Source organism: Bubalus kerabau, chromosome 1 (genome assembly GCF_029407905.1).
Source record: "Bubalus kerabau isolate K-KA32 ecotype Philippines breed swamp buffalo chromosome 1, PCC_UOA_SB_1v2, whole genome shotgun sequence".
In the NCBI taxonomy this organism is placed as follows: domain Eukaryota; kingdom Metazoa; phylum Chordata; class Mammalia; order Artiodactyla; family Bovidae; genus Bubalus; species Bubalus kerabau.
In genome coordinates this window covers 27,650,663-27,677,133 of record NC_073624.1, presented here as the reverse complement: position 1 = coordinate 27,677,133, position 26,471 = coordinate 27,650,663, and the positions used below count along the sequence as shown (strand labels likewise).

The following is a 26,471-nucleotide window of genomic DNA, read 5'->3' as shown; positions in this document are numbered from 1 at the left end:
AGAAGGGAATGGCTACCCACTCCAGTATTCTTGCCTGGGGAATGCATGGACAGAGGAGCCAGACAGGCTATAGTTCAGAGGGTCACAAAGAGCTGGACACGACTGAAGTGATTGAACACGTTAAATATTGGACACACAGGTGATTCAGAGAAGAGAAAAGGAAAAAATTAGGTTGTTTTAAGCAAAAGACATTAGTTAATTTTGTGGATGAAAATCATAGTGTTTCTTCACCATTAAGAGATTTTGGTATAAAGAGGGATATGTATAGGTAGGTAGTGGTTTATTCATTATAATATACCTTGAATTATCCATTTTTGACTGTATTTAAAGTCCTCCCTTTCATGACCAGATAATATATGTTTATGGAATGGTCTCCACTTTGAAACCTGGTTGGCTTCGGAAAATATGTCTTCTGTTTTGTGTTAGACTTCAATTTTGTTTAATCAGTGTTTGAGAGAAATGGCACTTGTATATCCTTGCTTCCAAGAAAAACACTGGGTGTTTCAGGAAGTGGTCTTGTTTAGTCAGAGGATAATACTTTTTCCTCTGAGTCAGTTCTGAACCTCCTTGATATAAATAGGCGCACTTTTACCCAAACTTCTGCTTTTCAGATCAGATGTTAAAATCGTTTGTACATGCCCATGCCAGCAGCAGTGCTTTCGTTGGTGTTTCTGCTCAGTTAACACTGAGGGTCTTATCTAATTGTGACTGTAGAAATTCTGCTAAATAAATTCTTTAAAAAAATCTTATTCCAATTCTGTATTTTCTAAATTTGTTTCTATTTTGTATCGAATTTTCTTTAGGTGGGAGTCATTTGTGTCACGTGGTCGGTCATCTGTGTCAATCATAGAGAACATTTCTATTGCTAATAGTATCCACTTTGGTCACTAAAATTCTATGTGTTATTTTTTTAGCATGCATATATAAGCTTTCTGTAGCACATGCTTGGAGAAGGCAATGGCACCCCACTCCAGTACTCTTGCCTGGAAAATCCCATGGATGGAGGAGCCTGGTAGGCTGCCGTCCATGGGGTCGCCAAGAGTTGGACACAACTGAGCGACTTCACTTTCACTTTCATGCATTGGAGAAGGAAATGGCAACCCACTCCAGTGTTCTTGCCTGGAGAATCCCAGGGACAGGGGAGCCTGGTGGGAGGCCGTCTATGGGGTCACACAGAGTTGGACACAACTGAAGTGACTTAACAGCAGCAGCACATGCTTAGTTACTGAAATTATTTTGCTAAAAACTGTATGAGTTTGCCACACCCCAGAGCAATGTCAGATTTCCCAAGAAATATCAGAGAGGTTCTTCCAAGCTACACTAAAAAATGTTAAACATGATAAGTAATTGCCAGCTGTTGACTGGCAATTGATTAGCTGTAGCTAATGTTGAGTTAGTCAGGAAAACCTTAAGAAAGAAAGAAGTAGGAATTGAGCAATTACTGGATGGTTGGTACAAAGTAGTGGGTGGGGCTTTCAGGGTAGGAGCAGAAGCCTGTAGGTTAACCAGTGCAAGAATACCCAGAAGAGCCTGTGGTTCTAGTGAAGCTTTATAGGTGGCAGAGCCTATGAGAATGTGGAAGCCTGGAGAGATGACTCCGGGCAAACTCTTCCTGGTCTTGAAAGGTGAGCTAAGGAATTTTCTTTTTGTGCGTGTGCAAATGTAGTGGGTAACATCCTTTATTTTTGTATCATATATTTCTCTTGTGTCCTATTTGATTGACTGAAACTGGATTTTGCTTCAGTGAATTTCATTTTTTAGAAACAGTATTTAAAGAAAGGGTCTCCATCTCTATTTTTCTCCTAAATAACTTCTTCAGGAAAATAAAGAAGATGATAGACGTAGATACAGATATGGATCTCAAGGGACCTGTGGCTTTTTATAATCCTTACGACAGTCTTATCCTCATTTGATAGATAAGTAAACAGAGGCTTAGAGAGGATAACGATTTGTCCAAGATCACAGAGAAATGGAATATCAGGATTTAAATTCAGGACTCCCTAGCCTACCTGGGAGGGGAGTTTGGGGGAGAATGGATACATATATGTGTATGGCTGAGTTGCTACGCCGTTCACCTGAAACTATCACAATATTATTAATCAGCTACACCCCAATAAAAAGTCTAAAAATAATAAATAAAATAAGGGGTATGCAGATAATGGCACCCCACTCCAGTACTCTTGCCTGGAGAATCCCATGGAGGGAGGAGCCTGGTAGGCTGCAGTCCTTGGGGTAGCCAGAGTTGGACACGACTGAGCGACTTCACTGTCACTTTTCACTTTCATGCATTGGAGAAGGAAATGGCAACCCACTCCAGTGTTCTTGCCTGGAGAATCCCAGGGACGGGGAAGCCTGGTGGGCTGCCGTCTATGGGGTCGCACAGAGTCGGACACGACTGAAGTGACTTAGCAGCAGTATGCAGATAAAATTAATTAATCTAGGGCTGCCTATCTTCACAATTTTTTGTTGTTGTTGTTAGTTTTCTCACAATACCACGGGCTTCCCTGATAGCTCAGTTGGTAAAGAATCTGCCTGCAATGAAGGAGACCCCGGTTCAATTCCTGGGTCAGGAATATCCCCTGGAGAAGGGATAGGCTACCCACTCCAGTATTCTGGCCTGGAGAATTCCATGGACTGTATAGTCCATGAGGTTGCAAAAAGTTGGACTCGATTGAGCGACTTTCACTGTCTTTCACAATACCACAAGGAAAGCATTGGACTATACTCAGTGGGCTTCCCAGGTAGCACTAGTGGTAAAAAAAACCCCAAAACCTGCCTACAATTCAGGAGATGTAGCAGATAGGGGTTCAATCCCTGGGTTGGGAAAATCCCCTGGAGTGTGGCATGGCAACCCACTCTAGTATTCTTGCCTGGAGAATCCCACAGACAGGAGCCTGGCAGGCTACAGTCCATGAAGTCTTAGAGTTAGACATGACTGAAGAGACTTAATACTCATGCATACTCAGTAAGTTTTTATTGTTTCCAGTGGCTCTGGGGGGAAAAAGTACCCTCAAAGCATTTTCCTTCTTGGCAGAAGCATTATTATTGTTAATTTTTAGGAATAGGAAAATGGGTTTTAGATGTTAGAAAATTGCCCCTGGGCAAGCTTGCTCACCCATCTTCTTGGAGAGCAGCAACTGGGTCATCTCTATTTTCTAAAAGGAGATTATCATCATTTGAGTCTCTGTAAGGTTTGCAAGGGCCATGAAATATGTTTAGGGATCATGTGTGGGCAGAGGTGATCCATACTGTGGATTATTTGTCCACTTAGTTGATGGATAGTTGGTCATTTTTCTTTTTTTTTTTTTCCATTCTAAGCACTTGAGCCTTGATGAGCAGAGTCTTTGATTTTCTGTCTTGGCACATACAGTTGTTACCGGAGCATGCCACTCAAGTTTCATCCTATTTCCTTCATGGCAGGGAAGCAGGCACATGGCTCTTGACAAAACAACCCTCCTGGAGGTGTCAACAGTGGCAGTTGAGGTTAAGCATCGCTCTTGTATAAATGCCAAGTCTCATATCTCATCGAATGCTAAGACGTGTTTAAAAAATTTTGCATTTCAGCATCCTGGAACGAAGCAGTTCCATTCATAAGAGAGCCAGGAAATGCATTATATTCTTCCTGGCTAGCTAGTTCATATGCTACTATGTGCTGCTTCGTGCTAGCCTTTCCCTTCTCCAGGGGATCTTCCCAACCCAGGGGTCGAACCCAGGTCTCCCACATTGCAGGTGGATTCTTACCAGCTGAGCTATCAGGGAAGCCCCTTTCACTTTGTATAAACGCTGAGTCTCATATCTCACCAAATGCAAAGACTTGTTTAAAAAAATTCCATTTCAGCATCCTGGAATGAAACAGTTCAATTGCTAAGAAAGCAGGGAGATGCATTGTATTCTTCCTGGCTAACTAGTTCATATGCTACTATGTGCTGCTACGTGCTATCCCCAGGGTGTCTTTGCAGCTAAATTATAAAGAAAAAAAAAGGACAACATTCCTCGTGTCACATGCTTTCTTCGTAGTCAGGCTTGGGGTTTATGAGGGTAGAGTTCAGCCAGTCCTCAAAGTTACTTATGTAAGGACCACACCCTCCACCAATGAGAAAACAACATGCCCTTCTCTATTCTGTCAGATGGTCTATGTAGGTAACTTTGTATGACAAGAAGCAGGTAACTAAGCTAATGAGCTAGCTTTTGTCACTGATGTCATCAAGCTAATACACCAGACCTTAGAGCTGCAAAGAGCTCTTGGAGATACTCTAGCTTCCAGCATGTGTGTGTGTGTGTGTGCACACAGTCAGTTGTGTCTGACTTTTTGTGACCCTGTGTTACAGTAGCCCACCAGGCTCCTCTGTCTATGGAATTTCCTAGGCAAGAATACTGGAGCAGGTTGCCCTTTCCTCCTCCAGGGGAATCTTCCTGACCTAGGGATCGAACCCATATCTGTGTCTCCTGCATTGGCAGACAGATCCTTTACCACTGAGCCACCTGGGTACTAATTAAGAAACTATAAGGTTACGTGACACGTCCAAGGGCACAGAGTTAGGAATAGTATTAGCAAAGCGAGACATAGTATGGATGGGTTCTTTCTAATCTTGGTGCAGCGCACTGCATGCATGCTCAGTCGTGTCCGACTCTCTGCACCCCCATGGACTGTAGCCTGCTGGGTTCCTCTGTCCATGGGATCTTTCAGACAAGAATAGTGGAGTGGTTTGCCATTTTCTTCTCCAGGGGATCTTCCCCACCCAGGGATTGAGCCTGTGTCTCCTGCATTGCAGGCAGATTCTTTAGCGCTGAGCCACCAGGGAAGCCCTTTTTAGTGCTTACATGACACTAATATATGGAGTTTAAGAATTACTTAAGAGATAACACCAAATATAAGAAAATGTATGTTATCAGAAACAATCACCTTTTCCCCCTTGGAGAGTAATCTTTTGTAACCCTTAGAAGAGGTTGCTGAGTTTAAGCTATGCTGACACTTAGCAGCTGGAGAAAAACTGTTAACTCTTTTCCCACTGACTTCAGTAAAAGTAAATAAAATTGTTAGAAAAAGCAGCACATGTATTTAAGCTGAATTGTGGAAGTTCCTGAGAGATGAAGGAACTTCCTCCACAGAAGTTGGAGGAAAAGTTCCCACTATGTATGTTTCATAGAGGAAAAATGGAATATCTCTACAGTTTCATAAGGCTTCTTGGGGGGCACTTTTTGGTATCTATCTTTCATATTAATTCTTACGTCCCCATGTTTATAAAAACATACATTGCCTCAAAGTTGGATATAAAGGTCAATTCTGGCTTTATTGATTGCAGTTATGCAAGTGGGACTATGTTCTCAGAGAACGACTCTGTAATAGGGGTGTGTGTGTGTGTGTGTGTCTCTCTCTCTCAGTCGTGTCCAACTCTTTGCAGCCCCATGGACTGTAGCCTGCCAGGCTCTTCTGTCCATGGAATTTTCCAGGCAAGGATCCTGGAGTATGTTGCCATTTCCTTCTCTAGGGGATCTTCTCGACTCAGGGATCGAACCCAGGTCTCCTTCATTGAAGGAGGATGCTTTACCATCTGAGTGACTAGGGAAGCCCATAATAGGCATAGACTTTGCTAAACAGAAATCAAGGTGATGTCATGCCCTTTTCGAATTTTGTGATCCTATTGAAGTTCTAGGGTCCATTGTTTTTATCCTGGTACTGTCTTTGCCTTTGTCTTGATATGATTTCCAATAGTCCTAACTATCTCCTGCCTCTACTTTGTGAATATCCAGAATCCAGACCTTTTCTTTCTTCTTTATAAGTAAACTCGACTGTTCTTTTCTATACAAATGTACACAGCTCATTTGCAATAAATTTATAGCAAAAGAAAAAAAAATCACTTTAATTCTATTTAGATGCTATGTGAATTCAGGTGAAAAACAACCCTCTGACCATTATTTTCCTCTCTGTGGCAGAGTGGCTGAATTTATTCTGTGTCTACTACTTATTAACTTTAAATTTTTTTTAATTGAAGCATAGTTGATTTATAGTGTTTCAGATGTACAGCAAAGTGTTTCAGTTCTACATTTGTATAGTATATATAATATATATTATATATATATATTTCTTCTTTTTCAGATTGTTTTATGTTAAAGGTTATTACAAGATACTGAATAACGTTCCCTGTGCTGTAGAGTAGGTCCTTGTTGGTTATGTAGTTTATGTATAGCAGAATATACCTGTTAATCCCAAATTCCCAGTTTATCCCTTGCTACCCTTTCCCCTTTGGGAACCATAAGTTTTTCTAGGTCTGTGAGTCTGTTTCTGTTTTATAAATAAGTTCATTTGTATATATTTTCTTAGATTCCTACTTCCTGCTTTTTTTTAAGATTCCTATTTAGATTCCTACTTAGTGACATTGGCATGTTATTTAACTCTGTTGGAGAAAGCTGAGCGTGGAAGAATTGATGCTTTTGAACTGTGGTGCTGGAGAAGACTCTTGAGAGTCCCTCGGACTGCAAGGAGATCCAACCAGTCCATTCTAAAGGAGATCGGTCCTGGGCGTTCTTTGGAAGGAATGATGCTAAAGCTGAAACTCCAGTATTTTGGCCACGTCATGTGAAAAGCTGACTCATTGGAAAAACTCTGATGCTGGGAGGGATTGGGGGCTGGAGGAGAAGGGGACGAGAGAGGATGAGATGGCTGGATGGCATCATCAACTCGATAGATGTGAGTCTGAGTGAACTCCGGGAGTTGGTGATGGACAGGGAGGCCTGGCTTGCTGCGATTCAAGGAGTTGCAAAGCGTCGGACACTACTGAGCGACTGAACTGAACTGAACTGAACCTAGCCTAACTCATGAGTACTGCAAGCATAGTAATGGTCCCTATCTTGTAAGTTTGAAGTGACAATGAAAAGAAAGTAAATAGATACAAAGCACTCAGAGCTGTGACTGGCACATCGTGCTCTCAGACTGTTAGCTGCTGCCGCCGCCACTTCTCTTCCTCTTGGTTCCATCACTACTATTACGGTAGCAGTTTAGTGCTCTTCGTGCACTGACCTATAAAATCATTTGGCTTAAACAGGGGAACGGCAATTATGCTAGCTAAACAATATCAAGTTTATTTACTAAAGGGCTGGGATCAATTTGGGGGCTATTTAGAAATATTAAAATAAACTTGTGCTTGTTATGAGCGCTGCCTTTTAGGAACATCCAGTCATGCTCCTCCCCATTTTTTCTAACTCCCTCAGCCTGTGGGCCCTTTTCCCAGTTGCTCAGAGTTGGGAACTATGGGAATGGAAAGAAAGAAATGCAAATGTGGCATTACCAGCCTTGTGATAATTCCCTCTTCAAATTTCTACTTCCTTTAGACCTCAAATAGCCTGCTTCCCCAAACAGATCTATCTTCACCTCACAAACAAAAATCCACACAATGTGATCCAGGAACATGACAGCCTGAAGTGATTCTCCCTTCCCAGGCTGACCCAAACACCTTTTTTTCACTTATTAATTCACTGGAGAGTTGTGTTTGCTCTATTTCTGTTCCAAGTGCTCAAATCCAGAATTTAATACCTGGAAAATATTTTTGTTTTTTGATTTATAAATTGACTGTGGCCCAATAGTGGACATGTTGCTATAAAAACTTCCATTTCTGCCCAAGTAGTAATGATAGTGCATTTGTTTCTCTCTCATTTCCTGGGCTCCTAAATTTGAAGTACTTTCAGTTACCATTTTGTAGATTTCACTGCCTTTGTTGTTCAGTTTCTAATTGTGTCCAACTCTGTGACTCCATGAACTGTGGCATGCCAGGCTTCCCCGTCCTTCCCTATGTCCCGGAAAGTGAAAGTTGCTCTGTTGTGTCCGACTCTTTGTGACCCCATGGACTATACAGTCCATGGAATTCTCCAGGCCAGAATACTGGAGTGGGTAGCCTTTCCCTTCTCCAGGGGATCTTCCCAACCCAGGGATTGAACCCAGGTCTTCCGTATTGCAGGCGGATTCTTTACCAGTTGAGCCACCAGGGAAGCCCACTGTGTCCTGGAGTTTGCTCAGATTCATTTTCATTGAGCAAGCGATGCCATCCATCTCATCCTCTGCTGCCCTCTTCTCCTTTTGCCTTCAATCTTTCCCAGCATCAGGGTGTTTTTTCGTAATGAGTCAACTCTTCGCATCAGGTGCTTGAAGTATTGGAGCTTCCGCTTTAGCATCGGTCCTTCCAATGAGTATTTAGGATTGGTTTCCTTTAGGATTTACAGCTTTGATCTCCTGCTGTCCAAGGGACTCTCAAGAATCTTCTCCAGCACCACAATTCAGAAGCATCAATTCTTTGGTGCTCAGCCTTCTTTATGGTCCAACTCTCACATCTGTACACAACTACTGGGAAAACCATAGCTTTGACTATACAGACCTTTGCTGGCAGTGATGTCTCTGCTTTTTAATACACTGTCTAGGTTTGTCATAGCTTTCCTTCCAAGGAGCAAGCGTCTTTTAATTTCCTACTTTAGTTTTTTCAATTCTTCTTTCCTATTATCTTTTATTTTATTTAGTTTAAATTCAGATTGTTACCTGGAATAGGGTTAAAAAAAACACAACATTATCATTCAGAGTTATTTTTGCATGTATTTGCCAACAGGGCATTGTTTCTGTTCATCACTTTTGAAACACTGAAAGCACTTTCAAAAACATGCATAAATTCTTTGTTTTAAAGTTACACTAATTATCCTAGGTTTTAAGTGATGAAATCCTGAAATAACATTTTCAGAATGAATCTCTCAGTCCCATCCTTGTCAGAATTTTGTAGCTAGGTTTGACTCAATCTGACTTTATAGATTTATAAGTTGTTGTTCAGTTGCTCAGTCATGTCTGACTCTTCACGACATGGACAGTTGCACAGCAGCCTCCTCTGTCCTCCACCTTTTCTGTTCTTTTTCTTCTAAGCAATTAACAAATGATATATTATTATATTTGTTATTTTACTTATTTCATTCTGGCTTTCCCACTAGATTATAAGCACCATGAAGAAGCACCACTAAATTAATTTAAATTTAGTAAAATTAAAATTTCAGTTCCTCAGTAGTACTAGCTACACTTCAGGTGTTTAATTGTGCCCAAACAGCTACTATACTGAATGGTGATGATATTGTTCTTTTTCATCAATGCTGGAAGTTTTATTTAACAGTGTTTATCTTGAGCACCAGGAACTATGGAATGGTTATTAGTAAATCCATATGAAGGAGCAAATGCATGAATGAGTACTATTATTGGCTTGTGCCGAAAAACACTGGATGAATCTTGTTTGAGTAATTATTAAAAGGTCATTTTGGCTTTTAATTCATGAGTGTTGATGTAGCCCCAGCCAGCTTCAAAATACCAGATTTGTCATTAGTGAAATGAAAGTGTACACCAGTGGCTAAAAGTATGACTGGCAGTCAGTCCTTAGTGGTGGCACACAGCTATTATGGCCGAGTTACCTTTACTTGTAACTTTTGTAGGTCCCAGATTCCTATTAAAATAGGGATAATAAAACTCTTATAACCTCATAAGGTGGTAAGAATTTAGTAATATAATGTACAAATGGTGCCTGGCACTGGCTGACACCCTAAAATGCTTAATAAATGAGCATTATTTTTTTTTACAATAGTAAACAGATATATGTCTGTTTTTGAAAATGTCCATTTTGTTATAATTTGGCAGATGTTTTTTAAAAGTAGTACTGTCTACAGTCAAAGCTTGTATTTACTGTCTTTTAAGTATGAAATTTCATAGCCTTGATTTAAAAATTTTTCCCAATGGGACTTAAATTTTCTTCCTTTAATTTTTATGACTATAAAAATATCTAATCTCTGAAGAAAAGAAAGCTTCACTCTATTTTTTATAGGCAACTTGAATTTTAAAATGAATGCACAGATATCTCTTGACTTTTGTTTGAGGGGAACTCACAAAGAATTTGCTCCCAGATACATTTATTTTAAAAGGCATCTCTTTGGAAAAAACTATTTAAAAATCTGTTTAATTAAAATGAGTAAATTAGTGGTTATTTACCTAATGATAAATTTCAGGTTTCATTTAGAAACCTAACTCTGTTGAGCTATGATTTAATTTCTGGAAAAATAGTTACAGCATTTTTCGTTAACAATAATGCCTGATTTACCTTGAGATATTGCCTCACTTTTACATATTATAATGTTCCTTTCCTGGAAATTGAAAATAGCATTTGTTGCTACAAAAATAACAGGCAGTTAATTGTATACTACCAAAATATCAGCTGACTTTTTGTAAAGTGAATTACCTTCATTTTTTGTGTGTGTGTGCTTTTACTCTGACCTTTATGGTACTTTTATTTTTAGTATAAACTTGCACTCATATTTCGTAGCCACCTTAACTTCTCAAGTTCATATTAGAGGTGACTTGAATTTTTCTCCTAAGTTTTTCATTAACACATATCTGTCCATTTTTAGGCCATGAAAATATATTAGATATGTAATGTCCTAAATAAGAAAAGAATTTGAAAAAGAACAGAAAAAAATAATAAAATTTTTTAAAAACGGAAAAACACATTTTAGGATATGATAAGAAACCACAAGTCAAGCCATGTTCCTTTAAAAATTTTTTTAAATTTCTTTTTAATTGAAGGACAGTTGCTTTACCATATTGTTTTAGTTTCTGCCATACATCAACATGAATCAGCCATAGGTATACTTATCTCCCCTCCCTCTTGAATCTCCCTCCTGCCTCTTAACCCATCCCATCCCTTGAGGTTGTCACAGAGCACCTGATTTGGACTTGCCACATTATATAGCAAATTTCCATGAGCTATCTAATTTTATATACAAGCCCTGTTCTTAGGTACAACTTAATAGTAATAAAGATGACATTTTTGATTTAAAAAAAATACATTAGAGAAAGAAGCAGATTCAGTTCAGTTCAGTCGCTCAGTCATGTCTGACTCTTTGTGACCCCATGAATCGCAGCATGCCAGGCCTCCCTGTCCATCACCAACTCCCAGAGTTTACCCAAACTCATGTCCATCGAGTCAGTGATGCCATCCAGCCTTCTCATCCTCTGTCGTCCCCTTTTCCTCCTGCCCCCAATCCCTCCCAGCATCAGAGTCTTTTCCAATGAATCAACTCTTTGCATGAGGTGGCCAAGGTATAGGAGTTTCAGCTTCAATATCAGTCCTTCTAAGGAACACCCAGGACTGATCTTTAGGATGGACTGGTTGGATCTCCTTGCAGTCCAAAGGACTCTCAAGAGTCTTCTCCAACACCACAGTTCAAAAGCATCAATTCTTCGGCACTCAGCTTTCTTCACAGTCCAACTGTCAGTAACATCCATACACGACCACTGGAAAAACCATAGCCTTGACTAGACGGACCTTTGTTGACAAAGTAATGTGTCTGCTTTTGAATATGCTATCTAGGTTGGTCATAACTTTCCTTCTAAGGAGTAAGCATCTTTTAATTTCATGGCTGCAATCCCCATCTGCAGTGATTTTGGAGCCCCCCAAAATAAAGTCTGACACTGTTTCCACTGTTTCCCCATCTATTTCCCAGAAGCAGATTAAGCACTACATTTATTCCGCTTCTTCCAAAAAAGATGACAGTGAAGGGATTTTAAAAATGCAGAAACTTGGTAAGACCAAGGGACCCTGGAAAATCCAGAAATGATTGTAACTAGCCTACACATCCTGAGAAACTGAAACCCAAGCCTCTAGGGAGAGACATTGAGGTTCACATCAGAAAGGCTCAGCAGTGAGGGTGAGGTGAAAACAGGAGGAAGAGGTGGCAGTGTGTTTCAAGAGAACTTGGACCCCACGTGCCTCCCCACTGTCCAGCAGGACTGGAAGTTTACTCCCTGGAGAGTGTGAAGTGGAGAACTTGAGTGGGAGATACCAAGGCCCAGATGGAGGGTAGAGGACTAAGTGCAATACTTAATAAGTAGTGAGACACCCTCAGGGTACCTCAGTTCCTCCCCCAAATTTTGGAAGTCAGATATGTATTCTCTAGGTATGAAACCAGAAGATGCTTCTTGGAAGACTCTGATCCATTTGTGCAGAAGACTTATAGGTATTAATAGTTGGGGTCTCCAAGTGGAACAGCCCAGCCAGATTACTCTGCAGTGAAGCCCACCTGTTAACAAGACCCACCCATTGACACAGACTTTGCAGTCAGCTTTTTAGTGCTCCATCTTTTAGGTGAGGAACAACCAGTGATCACCAGACATTTGAAGAAATCCAAAGACCAAAACAAACCTAGATTAAACAAGGAAATTGACAGAAACAAAGACAAAGGCGAATAAAATTTTAAAATACTGTTATTAATATTCTCAGAAATATCAAAGAATACACTGCAATTAGGAAATAAGAGGTGCTTTAAGGAAAGAAACATGTAGGGCATGAAAATGTACTCCTGAAAATTAAAAATTCATGAAGGACAATGAGAAATTAAAATGTATTTTGAAGATAAAGTTGAGGAAGCCACTCAAAAAGTAGAACAAACTAACAGGAAATGGAAAACAAAAGCGAATAGACAAGAAAATTAGAGACTCCATAAGAGGTCCTATTCTGAATAATAAGCTTTTTTTTTTCTAAAGAAAATTTTTAAAAATGTAGTGAAGAAACTGTGCAAGAAATAACTCAAAATTTACTAGAATTTAAGGAAAACAATTTTCAAATTTAAAAGGCTTATTGAATTTCTAATATATTAAATTTTAAAAAACACTCCTACACTCAGGTATTCATGAAAACATCAGGGGAGAAAATCTGAAGATTGCCAAATTCCAGAACTTGCAGAAAGAAAAAAAAAAATAGGCCCTTACAGAATACTGAGAATGACCCTTGTCATCTCAGGAAAAACAGTGTAGACACAAGAATAATGCCTTCAAAATTACAGGGCAAAAATAATTTGCAGTATGAAATTTGAAACTGAGACAAACTATTGATCATCTATGAAAGCAGGCTAAACACATTTACAGTTATATAAAGCTTCAGAAATTACCTTTCTCATCATACTCTTTCTCAGAAAGTTCCAGAAGTATGTGCTTTTCCAAGATTAAAAAAAAAAAAAACTTTAAGAAAGTGGGAAAGTTGGGATCCAGGAAACAAGGATCTAAGATAGGAGAAAGATGAGGCTAATGAAGGGGAAGATGTTGAATTTGGGTACCACAATGAAAGCCTGCTGGAGGCTTAGAGAGTCATCAGTTCTGATCATGGTAGGAATATATAGAGATCAGAGAGAGATGCCCACAGAAAGAGGAAAAGGATAGACTAGATGGTGTTTAAATGTACTGAAAGGAGACCACCACTTATGGTGGAGAGTAAAGGAATGAAATTAATAAAAGTACATAGGAGAACTAAGGGTCAAGGGTAAGATAATTATTAATGAAGAGAAAAGAGTGTACAAAAAAGGAAATTAACCCCAGTGTACCGTTAGTGGCAATTGCACAGACACGATGAACTGAACTTGCTGCTGCTGCTGCCAAGTCACTGCAGTCGTGTCCGACTCTGTGTGACCCCATAGACGGCAGCCCACCAAGCTCCCCCGTCCCTGGGATTCTCCAGGCAAGAACACTGGAGTGGGTTGCCATTTCCTTCTCCAATGCATGAAAGTGAAAAGTGAAAGTGAAGTCGCTCCGACGTGTCCGACCCTCAGCCACCCCATGGAGTGCAGCCTACCAGGCTCCTCCGTCCATGGGATTTTCCAGGCAGGAGTACTGGAGTAGGGTGCCATTGCCTTCTCCGTGAACTGAACTTGGGTCTAACCAAATAGATACACATGTAACTTTGCCTTCTGTGATGCTCATTCTCATCGTATCTCCAGCTTCATTCCTTCTTACGCCCTCCCTCTTCAAGTTATTCTGCAGCAACTCTGAACTCCTGGTGGTTTTCTAACTGTATGAAGCTGACTCTTCACTCTTCCCTTTTTTCTTGTAGTTTACCTGGTTCATACGTCATGAACTGAAGACCAGAAGGCTTTTAGGAACTGAATGCCCTCCCCTTCTCAATAGGAGGGGCTCACCTAGTCTTCTGCGCTCTGCTTGCCACATTGTATCATAAATGATCCTTTTCATGTCTCTCCCGCACTGTACCATACACTTCTAAAGGCCTTTATCTTGCCTTCTTTGATTTAGTCCTTTGAGGGAGGTTTTGTTCTGTAGACTCACCCCTAATCTAGCTCTCTTGAACTCTTTACTGTGCTTTGCATTACCTGTAATGTGCTCATTTTCTAAATATGCCTTTTCCTTCCTTTTTTTTTCCCCCTCTAAAATTTCCCCATCTCTGTAAGATGGACAAGTTTTCAAGGAAGGCTTTGTTAGTGCTGGATCTTCTGTGAATTTGATGGGGTGCCAAGGGTTATTTTCTTAGCAGGAGTACCTACTATTGAGTAGTTATTTTCGTATTCAGCCAAATGGAGGTGATCACTGGAATTGACATTTTTTGTTTTGACTATTTTCTGTTGCATCAATTTCTAACAGCATATTAGGACTGCCTCTGTTTCTGAGGATAAATGAAAAACAGTATTTTGAAAGGAGTGCATTTTTATATTTGTCAACAAAATATTAAGCTGTATTGAATAATAGGAATAAGAAAAAGTTCAGAATGGTTTGAGAGTTTTACCTTATCTGCCTAGTCATGAACTTTCCATGGGCTTAAAAAATTATGTATGTTGAAGTGGATATGCTCTGATACCTAGAGCAGTACACAGGGTCTTCTATCACAGTGAAATACCTGCCCCCGTGTAACCATTATGCTGATATTTGGATCTGTAAAACTGTGTCTTGCTAAAACAGATCAAACAAATTGAAATAATGAATAGTCTTTGATAAGATGTGAGACTTCCATGTCTTCTTATCAAATTAATATTTGAGTGATATGGCAGAGAGGGAAAGATGAAATTAAGATGGGAAGTAGCATCTTTTAATAACATATCTGAGAAACAGAGTAGGAGTGATGTGACCATGTGCATTATAATATTTCAGTAAGCTGATCTGATCTTCGCTTGTACTTTTTTTTCTAAAGTCCTGTATCAATCCTGATAAATGTTCAACTTAAACATTTTTACTTCTAATAACCTTAGGGAGATGTATTTATGTTTTGGAAAAGTGGGATGAATTCAGCACAACATTTGCTTAAAGGTGGCATTTCCCATTTTGTGGGTTGTGACCATTTCTAAAATTATGTTGTCTAGTTTGTAAACCATGGGCCCTCTTAAGGAGCTGTACTGAAAATTCAGAGCTAATTGCCTGTCATGTTCTGTTTATTGTTTAACATCCTTTGCTCTAGGTAATGCTGAGAAAGGTAATCTTGGCAACAGGGTAGTTAAATATTAAAATGTTATGTCTCATCTGTGGGTCAGAGCTCTTCTCATTGTATCTGTAAGGTTTTATGATTTACTATTTTTAGGGGCCATTTAATACATCATAATGAAATTTGAATTCAGGAGTTTCGATTTCACTAAGGATAATTTAGAACTTTTTTTTTTTTGTCTGTCTCTCCACCCAGCTGGGTTATGTCAGGCCCAGATAACTCTTTGTTTGCCTTTGTTAAAAGATATGTTGACCTGCATTAATTTAGTGTAGGGCACTACCATGGGAAAAGGACGTTTAGCAATTAAGATATATCATACATCATATGAAGTCCTGATTTCCTCATGGCTTTTGTTTTGTATTAGTCAATGGCACCAAGTTTAATTTTGGAAACCTTCTACCGAGGTTCATACAATATCAGTGAATAGTAACCCTCAAGGCTGATGTACAAGAAGAAGAAATTTGAAAAAAAAAATTATTGGGGGAGGTGGCAGGTGGGGTGGGTGAGATGGTCTTCTTGACTTCTTTTTCCAAAATGTTCTCTGAATTCTGCTCAGTTGAGGAATGAATTGACAGAAAAAAAAATCTATATTTTTATTTGTACCCTGAGAGAAAATGTCCCCAGTGAGTATTTTCCCGCCTCTTCTGAGAATCCGTGCCCAATAACTCTGGGAAGATTGGAACGTCTTAAATAATGTTTACTTTTTAAAATTCTGATCATCTTTTGCTGGTGGTAGCCAGGGGTTTTTGCTAAGGGCTATAATCTCTCTCATACCCTGATTTTAGTAGCTTTCTTGGTTTTGTTTTCTAGTTCTTTTCTTTCTCTAGTTCTTTTCTCTCTTTAGCAGTATTCTTTACCCAGCACAACTGAACCTTAACTCAGATCTTCTCTGGACCACTTGAAATAGGAGTTTTACAGGGAATGAATCATCAGGGCTTTTTATTTGGTGAATCTAAACTTCTTTTTTGTTTTTCCATCTTACTGGTTTAATATTTTTAAAAAAAAATAGAATAAATAAAGTAATGGTGGGAAATACACACAAATTTCTATGTAGAATGATTCATAATAATTTGTGTAGATAGTTCTTCCTCAAGGAGGTGGAGCATCACTGTCTACCCCTTAAGAATGTTCTACACATACTGACCTCCTTCCCAAGAGGGCTTGTGTAATGGTGGTGAGGAAAGTCACTTTATCATGGGGAGACCTGACAAATGCTGCTAAGGTCAGCATAAACCATGTTGAGTCAGGGTAGCAGCATGTACTAGTCTTGGTATGGTGTGATGAGAATGGCACACGTCTCTATGTCTTTCTTCCAAAATCTATAACTCCATTCTAACCATGAGAAAAAAGTCAGTCAAACCCCTATAGAGAGACATCCTACAGAATAGCAAATTACAGAATAGCAAAGTGCAGCACTCCCCAGAAAACGGCCAAGGTCCTCATTGCAGGTTGAATTGTGTCCCCCCAAAGGAAGTGTTCATGTCCTACTGCCCTGTACATACTAGTGTGACCTCGTTTGTTTATTTATTTTTAATTTAAAATTCTTTTAAGTTGAAGTATGGTTGATTTTATAATGTTGCATTAGTTTCAGATATACAGCAAAGTAATTCAGTTATATGTATTCTTTTCCCATATAGGTTATTATAAAATATTGAGTATAGTTCCCTGTGTTTGCAGTATGACTTTGTTGGTTGTCTGTTTTATATACAGTAGTGTGTTTATCAGAGAAGGCAATGGCACCGCACTCCAGTACTCTTGCCTGGAAAATCCCATGGACCGAGGAGCCTGGTAGGCTGCAGTCCATGGGGTTGCTAGGAGTTGGACACGACGGAGCGACTTCACTTTCACTTTTCACTTTCATGCACTGGAGAAGGAAATGGCAACCCACTCCAGTGTTCTTGCCTGGAGAGTCCCGGGGACGGGGAAGCCTGGTGGGCTGCCGTCTATGGGGTCGCACAGAGTCGGACACGACTGAAACGACTTAGCAGCAGCAGCAGCAGCAGTGTGTTTATGGTATTTGATTCCTGGGTTGGAAAGACCATCTGGAGGAGGGCATGCAACCCATTCCAGTATTTTTGCCTGAAGAATCCCATGGACAGAGGAGCCTGGTGGGCTACAGTCTATAGGGTCACAGAGAACTGAACAAGACTGAAGTGACTGAGCATGCATGCATAGTGTGTTTATGTTAATCCCAAACTCCTAATTTATCCCTCTCCCCTCTCCCCTTGAGTAAACATAAATTTATTATGTCTGTGGGTCTGTTTTGTTTTATAAATTCATCTGTATCACTTGTTTTAGATTCCACATATAAGCAATGTCATATGATATTTGTCTTTGTCTGGCTTACTTCTAGTGTGATAATCTCTAGGTCCGTCCATGTTGCTGCAAATGGCATTATTTAACTCTTTTTATGGCAGAGTAATATTCTACATATACATATTTTTTTTATACACTACATCTTATTGATCTGTTCATCTATTGATGGACGTTTAGGCTGCTTCCATGTCTTAGCTACTGTAAATAGTGCTGAAGCGAACACTGGGGTCTATGGATGTTTTCACATTATGGTTTTCTGTGGATATATTCCCAGGATTGGGATCACTGGATCATGTGGTAGCTCTGTTTTTAGTTTTTTAAGAGATCTCCTTACTGTTCTCCATAGTAGCTGAACCAATTTAGTTTGGTTGTGAACCCCTCATTCAGATAGGGTCTTTGTTGATGAACCAAGTTACCACGAGGTCATACTGGATTGGGGTGAACACTAATCCACTGACTGGTGTCCCTCTGAAAAGAAGGGAATTTGGACTCAGAGACACAGCAAGCAGAGGTCATATAGAGGCAGAGACAGAGACTGAAGTGATGCATCTACAAGCCACGGAAAACCAAAGGTTAGCAGCAACCGTCAGAAGCTAGAGGAGCAAGGAAGAATTCTTCCCTATAACTTTCACAGAGAACTTAGCTCTGTTGACACCTTGATTTTGGACTTCTCACCTCCAGAACTATGAGAGAATAAAGTTATGTTGTTTTAAGTTACCTGATTTGTGATAATCTATTATTCCAGCCCCTTCAGTCATCAAAAGCATGGAGACTTTGAGAAATGTTCACACTCTAGAGGAGCTTAATGAGACATGGGGACTAAATGTAATGTGGTATTGTGGATAGGATTCCAGAAAAGAAAAAAAAAAAAAAAGGTAAAAAGATGAAGGAACTCTGAATAAAGTATTGACTTTAGCTAATAATAAAATGTTGATACTGATTCATTGTGACAAATATACCATATTAATATAAGATGTTAACAAGGGAATGGAGAATTCAAGAATTTTCTGTGCTATCTTCATAATTTTTCTGTAAACCTAATATGATTCAGAAATTTAAAATTTTATTTCAAAATACTGTAGTTTTAATAAAATGCTGCAGTTTTAATAAGACTTCAAGTGTATTCAGTGGACTAAATAAGTCTCTTTAAAAGGGTGGCAGGTGGTGAGGAGGCACCAGAATCTACTTTAGCTGATTAATTACATCACAGGGTACTTTTGAGTGAAAAATTTCCACTGATAAAGTATATGCCCCTTTAAAAGTCAATTTGTTGTGGCCTTTTTCACAGAACTAGAACAAAAAATTTTTTAATTTGTGTGGAAATACAGAAGACCTCAAATAGCCAAAGCAATCTTGAGAAAGATGAATTGGAAGAATCAGGGTAACTTACTTAAGACTATAGTACAAAGTTACAGTCATCCAAACCATATGGTACTGGCACAAAAACAGACATATGAATCAATAGAACGATAGGTTAGAAAACCCAGAAATAAACCCATGCATCTAATATGAATTCGTCTACAACAAAGGAGGCAAGAATATACAATGGAGAAAAGACAGTCTCTTCAATAAGTGGTGCTGGGAAAACTGGACAGCTACATGTAAAAGAATGAAATTGAAACATTCTCTGATACCATACACAACAGTAAACTCAAAATTAGTTAACAACCTAAATGTAAAATGAGGCACTATAAAACTCCTGGAGGAAAACATAAGTAGAACACTCTTTGACATAAATATCAGCAATATATTTTTAAATCTGTCTCCTAGAGTGATGGAATGGCACCCCACTCCAGTACTCTTGCCTGGAAAATCCCATGGACAGAGGAGCCTGGTAGGCTGCAGTCCATGGGGTCACTAAGAGTCGGGGACGACTGAGTGACCTCACTTTCACTTTTCACTTTCATGCACTGGAGAAGGAAATGGCAACCCACTCCAGTGTTCTTGCCTGGAGAATCCCAGGGACGGGGGAGCCTAGTGGGCTGCTGTCTATGGAGTCGCACAGAGTTGGACACGACTGAAGCGACTTAGCAGCAGAGTGATGGAAACACAAACAAAACAAAACAGGAAGTCAGTTTATTGTAGCAACCAGTATATAAGACTGTAAGTCCACTATTAGTCATAGAGATAATATAATGTGTAAGGTACACATTTTGATGAAAGGTTTTATCAAGCCTGTATAGGGAGGGTACATGTAAAAAGGAAAACTCATACAAAAATAAATATATACTATACAGATTTCACTTTAAATTCCTCATACCACTTGTGAAATTTCATGGAAACCTTGCTCAGAAATTGTTCAAGATCTGATCCAACCACTCTCTCTTCCCCATATTCCCAGTAGCAACTTCCATGTTCCTGTTCAGGAATTCCAGTTCCAACTGCCTGACCTGCTCTCTTCGGAGATCTGAGTCCCAGATCCATGGATTTGGGAACTATTTTATTTTTTCAAAAATTTTATGGGACTATAGTTGCTTTCAGTTCAGTTAAGTTCAGTCACTCAGTCATGTGCGACTCTTTGTGCAGCACGCCAGGCCTCCCTGTCCATCATCAACTCCCGGAGTTCACCCAAACTCATGTCCATCGAGTCGGTGATGCCATCCAGCCATCTCATCCTCTGTCATCCCCTTCTCCTCCTGCCTTCAGTCTTTCCCAGCATCAGGGTCTTTTCAAATGAGTCAGTTCATCCCATCAGGTAGCAAAGTATTGGAGTTCAGCTTCAACATCAGTCCTTCCAATGAGTACTCAGGACTGATTTCCTTAAGAATTGACTGGTTGGATCTCCTTGCTGTCCAAGGGACTCTCAAGAGTCTTCTCCAACACCACTGTTCAAAAGTATCAATTCTTCAGTGCTCAGCCTTCTTCACAGTCCAACTCTCACATCCATACATGACTACTGGAAAAACCATAGCTTTGACTAGATGGATCATTGTTGGCAAAGTAATGTCTCTGCTTTTTAATATACTGTCTAGGTTGGTCATAGCTTTTCTCCCAAGGAGCAAGCATCTTTTAATTTCATGGCTGCAGTCAACGTCTGCAGTGATTCTGGAGTCCCCGAAAATTAAAGTCTGTCACTGTTTCCATTGTTTCCCCATCTATTTGCCATGATGTGATGGAACAGGATGCCTTGATCTTAGTTTTCTGAATGTTGAGTTTTAAACCAACTTTTTCACTCTCCTCTTTCACTTTCATCAAGAAGCTTTTTAGTTCTTCTTTGCTTTCTTCCATAAGGGTGATATCATCTGCATATCTGAGGTTATTGATATTTCTCCCGACAATCTTGATTCCACCTTGTGCTTCATCTAGCCCAGCATCTCACACGGTGTATTCTGAATGGAAGTTAAATAAGCAGGGTGACAATATAAAGCCTTGACGTATTCCTTTCCCAATTTGGAACCAGTCTGTTGTTCCATGTCCAATTCTGACTGTTGCTTCTTAACCTGCATACAGATTTCTGAGGAGGCAGGTCAGGTGGTCTGGTATTCCCATCTCTTGAAGAATTTTCCAGTTTGTTGTGATCCACACAGTCAAAGGCTTTGGCATAGTCAATAAAGCAGAAATAGATGTTTTTCTGGAACTTTCCTTTTTCTATGATCCAGTGGATGTTGGCAATTTGATTTCTGGTTCTTCTACCTTTTCTAAATCCAGCTTGAACATCTGGAAGTTCACATTTCACGTACTGTTGAAACTTGGCTTGGAGAATTTTGAGCATTACTTTGCTAGCATGAGAGATGAGTGCAGTTGTGTGGTAGTTTGAACATTCTTTGGCATTGCCTTTCTTTGGGATTGGAAAGAAAACTGACCTTTTCCAGTCCTGTGGCCACTGCTGAGTTTTACAAATTTGCTGGCACATTGAGTGCAGCACTTTCACAGCATCATCTTTTAGGATTTGAAATAGCTCTAGTGGAATTCCATCATCTCCTCTAGATCTGTTCATAGTAATGCTTCCTAAGGCCTACTTGAGTTTACATTCTGGGATGTCTGGCTGTAGGTGAGTGATCACACCATTGTGGTTATCTGGGTCATGAAAATCTTTCTTGTATAGTTCTTCTGTGTATTCTTGTCACCTCTTCTTAATATCTTCTGCTTCTGTTAGGCGGACCTAACATTTCTGTCCACAGGACTGGAAAAGGTCTATCCCCATCCCAATTCCCAAAAAGAGTAGTACCAAAAAATATGCTAACCATTGGACAAATGCACTCATCTCCCATGTTAGTAAGGTCATGCTTAAAATCTTGCATTTCTGTCCTTTATTGTGCCCGTCTTTGCATGAAATTTTCCTTTGGTATCTCTGATTTTCTTGAAGAGATCTCTAGTCTTTCTCATTCTATTATTTCCCGCTATTTCTTGGCATTGATCATTGAGGAAAGCTTTCTTATCTCTCCTTGCTATTCTTTGGGAACTCTGCATTCAAATGTGTATATCTCTCCTTTTCTCCTTTGCCTTTAGCATCTCTTCTTTTCTCAGCTATTTGTAAGGCCTCCTCAGACAACCATTTTTCCTTTTTGCATTTCATTTTCTTGGGGATGGTCTTGATCACTGCCTCCTGTACAATATCGTGAACCTCCGTCCATAGTTTTTCAGGCAGTCTGTCTATCAGCTCTAATCCCTTGAATATATTTGTCACTTCCGCTGTATAATCCCAAGGAGTTTGATTTAGGTCATATCTGAATGGTCTAGTGGTTTTCCCTACTTTCTTCAATTTCAGTGTGAATTTGGCAATAAGGAGTTCATGATCTGAGCCACAGTCAACACCTGGTTTGTTTTTTGTTTTTTGTTTTTTTTTTTTTTTGCTGATTGTATAGAGCTACTTCATCTTTGGCTGCAAAGAATATATCTGATTTCAGTATTGACCATCTGGTGATGTCCATGTGTAGAGTCTTCTTTTGTGTTGTTGGAAGAGGGTGTTTGCTATAACCAGTGTGTTCTCTTGGCAAAATTCTGTTAGCCTTTTCTCTGCTTCATTTTGTACTCCAAGGCCAAGTTTGTCCATTACTCCAGGTATTTCTTGACTTCCTATTTTTGCATTCCAGTCCTATATAATGAAAAGGATGTCTTTTTTGGGTGTTAGTTCTAGAAGGTCTTGTAGGTCTTCATAGAAGACCAGCCTGGCATTTCTCATGATGTTCTCAGCGTATAGATTAAACAAACAGGGTGACAGCAGACAGCCCCGTCATAATGCCTTCTCAATCTTAAACCAGTCTGTTGTTCCATACAGGGTTCTAACTTTTGCTTTCTGATCTGCATACAGGTTTCTCAGGAGACAGTAAGATGGGCTAGTATTCCCATCTCTCTTAAGAGCTTTCCACACTTTGTCATGATCCACATAGTCAAAGGCTTGAGTGTAGCTGATGAAACAGAGATTGATGTTTTTCTGAAATTCCTTTGCTTTCTCTATAATCCAGTGAATGTTGGCAATTTGATCTCTAGTTCCTCTACCTTTTCTAAACCCAGCTTAGACATTTGGAAGTTCCTGGTTCGCATAATACTGAAGCCTGAAGCCTAGCATGCAAGATTTTAAGCATGACCTTACTAACATGGGAGATGAGTGCATTTGTCCAATGGTTAGCATATTTTTTGGTACTACTCTTTTTGGGAATTGGGATGAGGATAGACCTTTTCCAGTCCTGTGGCCACTGCTGGGTCTTCCAGATTTGCTGACATAATGAATGCAAAACCTTGATGGCATCATCCTTTAGGGATTTGAATAGTTCTGCTGGAATCTCATCACATCCACTGGCTTTATTAACAGCAGTGCTTCATAAAGCCCACTTGACTTATGTAGAGATACATATCTACATATGGTTTATATATGTGTTGTGTGTGTATATATATATATATATATTTGTATGCATATATGTGTATATATATATTTCCCCAGTGGCTCAGCGGTAAAGAGTCTGCCTTCAATGCAGGAAATGCAGGTTCAGTCCCTGGGTCAGGAAGATTCCCTGGAGGAGGACATGGCTTCCCATTCCAGTATTCTTGTCTGGAGAATTCCATGGGCAGAGGAGCCTGGTGGGCTATAGTCCCTGGGGTTGCAAAGAGTCGGACATAACTGAAGCAACTGCGGACTCAGCATATATATGGTCCATATAAGTATAAATAGGATATATCTTTCAAAAGCCTAAAGGAAAACAAACATTTGTAATTGTTTCCTTTGCAAAGAGTGCCCTGTATTGCTTTGTTTAAATATCTAAAAGCCTCCACAATGCTACATGAGCATCTGTGACAAATGACACTATGGTTGCTAAAGAGGAAAGTTTCTATATTTAAAATTCAGTTTAGCAAATCAACATTTTCTATTCCTTTTTCAAGTGTCTCATTCTGACAAATCACTATTTTAAAACAAAACACAAACCACGCATTTATTTGACTGTCATGAAGAATTAAACATGAAAAAGATGAGCTGTGGCTATCGCTTTTCACTAAAACCACCTGCTGTGGTTTTAAAATGCAAACTAGATCAAAATCACTATAAACCCTGGGGGTTTAATTTGTATATTAAATGAACCGGCTTGTTTTAAAAGAGTATTTTTTTTTTTTTTTTTTTACCTTTAGGAGAAACTTGTACATCTATCTCATTTGATCTTTTGTTAGCCCTGTGAGCTTCTGCTGCTACTGCTACTGCTAAGTCACTTCAGTCGTGTACGACTCTGTGCGACCCCATAGACGGCAGCCCACCAGGCTTCCCTGTCCCTGGGATTCTCCAGGCAAGAACACTGGAGTGGGTTGCCATTTCCTTCTCCAACGCATGAAAGTGAAAAGTGAAAGTGAAGTCGCTTAGTCGTGTCCGACTCCTAGCGACCCCATGGACTACAGCCTACCAGGCTCCTCTGTCCATGGGATTTTCCAGCAAGAGTACTGGAGTGGGGTGCCATTGCCTTCTCTGAGCCCTGTGAGCTAGAGAGACCAAATTACCTCTATTTTACTGATGAAAAAATAGAGAAAGAGGCTTAATTGACTTGCTTAGGCTAGTTAGTGCCAGAAATGGTGTTAAAGTTCTAGGCTTTTGTGAAAGCCTCTGTCCTAACCTTTAGCTCCCTGGTGGCTCAGCAGTAAAGAATCCACCTACAGTGAAGGAGATGCAGGAGACGCAGGTTTGATCCCTGGGTCCAGAAGATCCTCTGGAGGAGGAAATTGCAATCTGCTCCAGTTTTATTGCCTGGGAAATCCCATGGGCAGAGGAGCCTGGTGGGCTACAGTCCATAGGGTCACTAAGAATTGGACACTACTGAGTGACTGAACACACACACACCACACAGAGACACCATAATGTTATCTCAGGCCTCTGTCCTGGCCCAGTTTCTAGAATGTAACAGTGGTATGCTGTCTCTTGATCCTATAGGCTTATGAGAACCAACTGTGAAATATTCAGGATTTTGTAAGCTGCTGTTAAACCATTGCTAGCTTGGAATGAGCCGTAGTGGCAATATATATACAATACAAATCAGGAAGTATTACAAATCAGGGTTCTGTTTTTCTCTAGAGAACTGGTTTACCTCTGTGCACTGATTGTGTATAAGTATAAATCAAAGGAAAATCAACAACAATAATAAAAACAGAAACAGTAATATAGTATAAATGTAATTTTATGGGTGCACTATTTACCTAGGTTAAAGGTCAATATTTCTTTGTTCCTTAATTTAGAAATTTGCTTCTAAGCTGTGAATAAATATGGACAAGACTCTCAGAAAATGTTGAATTAAACTTGAGTGTTTTCAGGACCTTTATAAATCTTATCCATTCTTTAAGAATTAGGTCAAGTTCCAACCCTTCCAAAAATTATGGCGTTTGCCTTGCTTTTCCTATCTCAGAACCTCTAATAGATTTAACATAGAGCCTTATACCTTGGGGACCTATTTACTGTGTGTTTCATATGGATTGGTTTTGTCTCCATAAGAATACAGTAGACTCTTTGAAGAGTAGGATGTAGACTTCCAGTCCATCCTTCTTTCTTTGAATTAATATCTAATGAACACCCAGCCTGTTCCTGGTACCATTCTTAATGCTTAAGAAACAGCAGTCATCAGATAAGTCTCTGCCCTCATGGAGCTTAAAGTCTAATGAAGAATCAGGAATTAATTTAAACAAATGAGAAATTACAACTGTGGTAAATACTTTGAAAAATTGTGTATAGTGTTGAGTGTATCTGATAGTGGGCTTTTATCTATTCACAGAAGTCAGTAAATGCTTCCCCAAGGACATGGTGATTGAACTGAGATCTGAAGAATGGGAAAGAGTTAATTTGAAGTTACTAGGCCTTGAATATTATTATAGACTTTCTGTGCCCTCCCTGTTTAAGTTCCCATAAATCATATCCCCCCCCCCCAATTTGGCCTTGAATTTTCCCTTTGTAATAGTAACAACAATTTAAAATATTATATTTTCTTACTACATGTATGTTTTTCCTATTAGACTATTGGCCCAAAACTAGGACTATGTCTCTTTTGATGTCGTTAGGAGTCCCAGTATTCATCATAGTACCTGACATGTAACTCACACAGTAGTTGTTAATGTTTCTATTCTCTTTGTCTTTGTCTCATAATAAAGCTGGGATACGTCCCACCTTCCTCTCAGTTATTGAAGCAACATGGTAATGTAACGCAGACAAAAGTCAGGCATGTAAGACAAGAGCCAAAATAGTTTAGTGCCACAGAAACCAGGAAGGGCCAAGTATTTAGGGGTGAATAGAAATAACTCAGGTGTAGGAATGCTGTCTAGGAGAAAAAGAAAAGGCCATTGGATATGGCAATAAGGAAGTTTTACTTATTTGCACTCATCTTATTTGAAGGAAATTTGTTCAGTTTATGAAAAAGATTAAAAATGGTTTCTGAAGAGAAGTATCTGGTATTAATTTAAAAAGTTGCTTTTCTTCTGAAGAGTAAAAGG

General features: G+C 39.5%; 1 protein-coding gene across 3 annotated transcripts in view; it reads left to right on the top strand.

Moving 5' to 3' along the window:
• The window catches only part of EPS8 (EGFR pathway substrate 8, signaling adaptor), a 197,829-nt gene that overhangs the window by 95,125 nt on the left and 76,233 nt on the right, over positions 1 to 26,471 (top strand). The gene's annotated exons all lie outside the window — the stretch shown is intronic.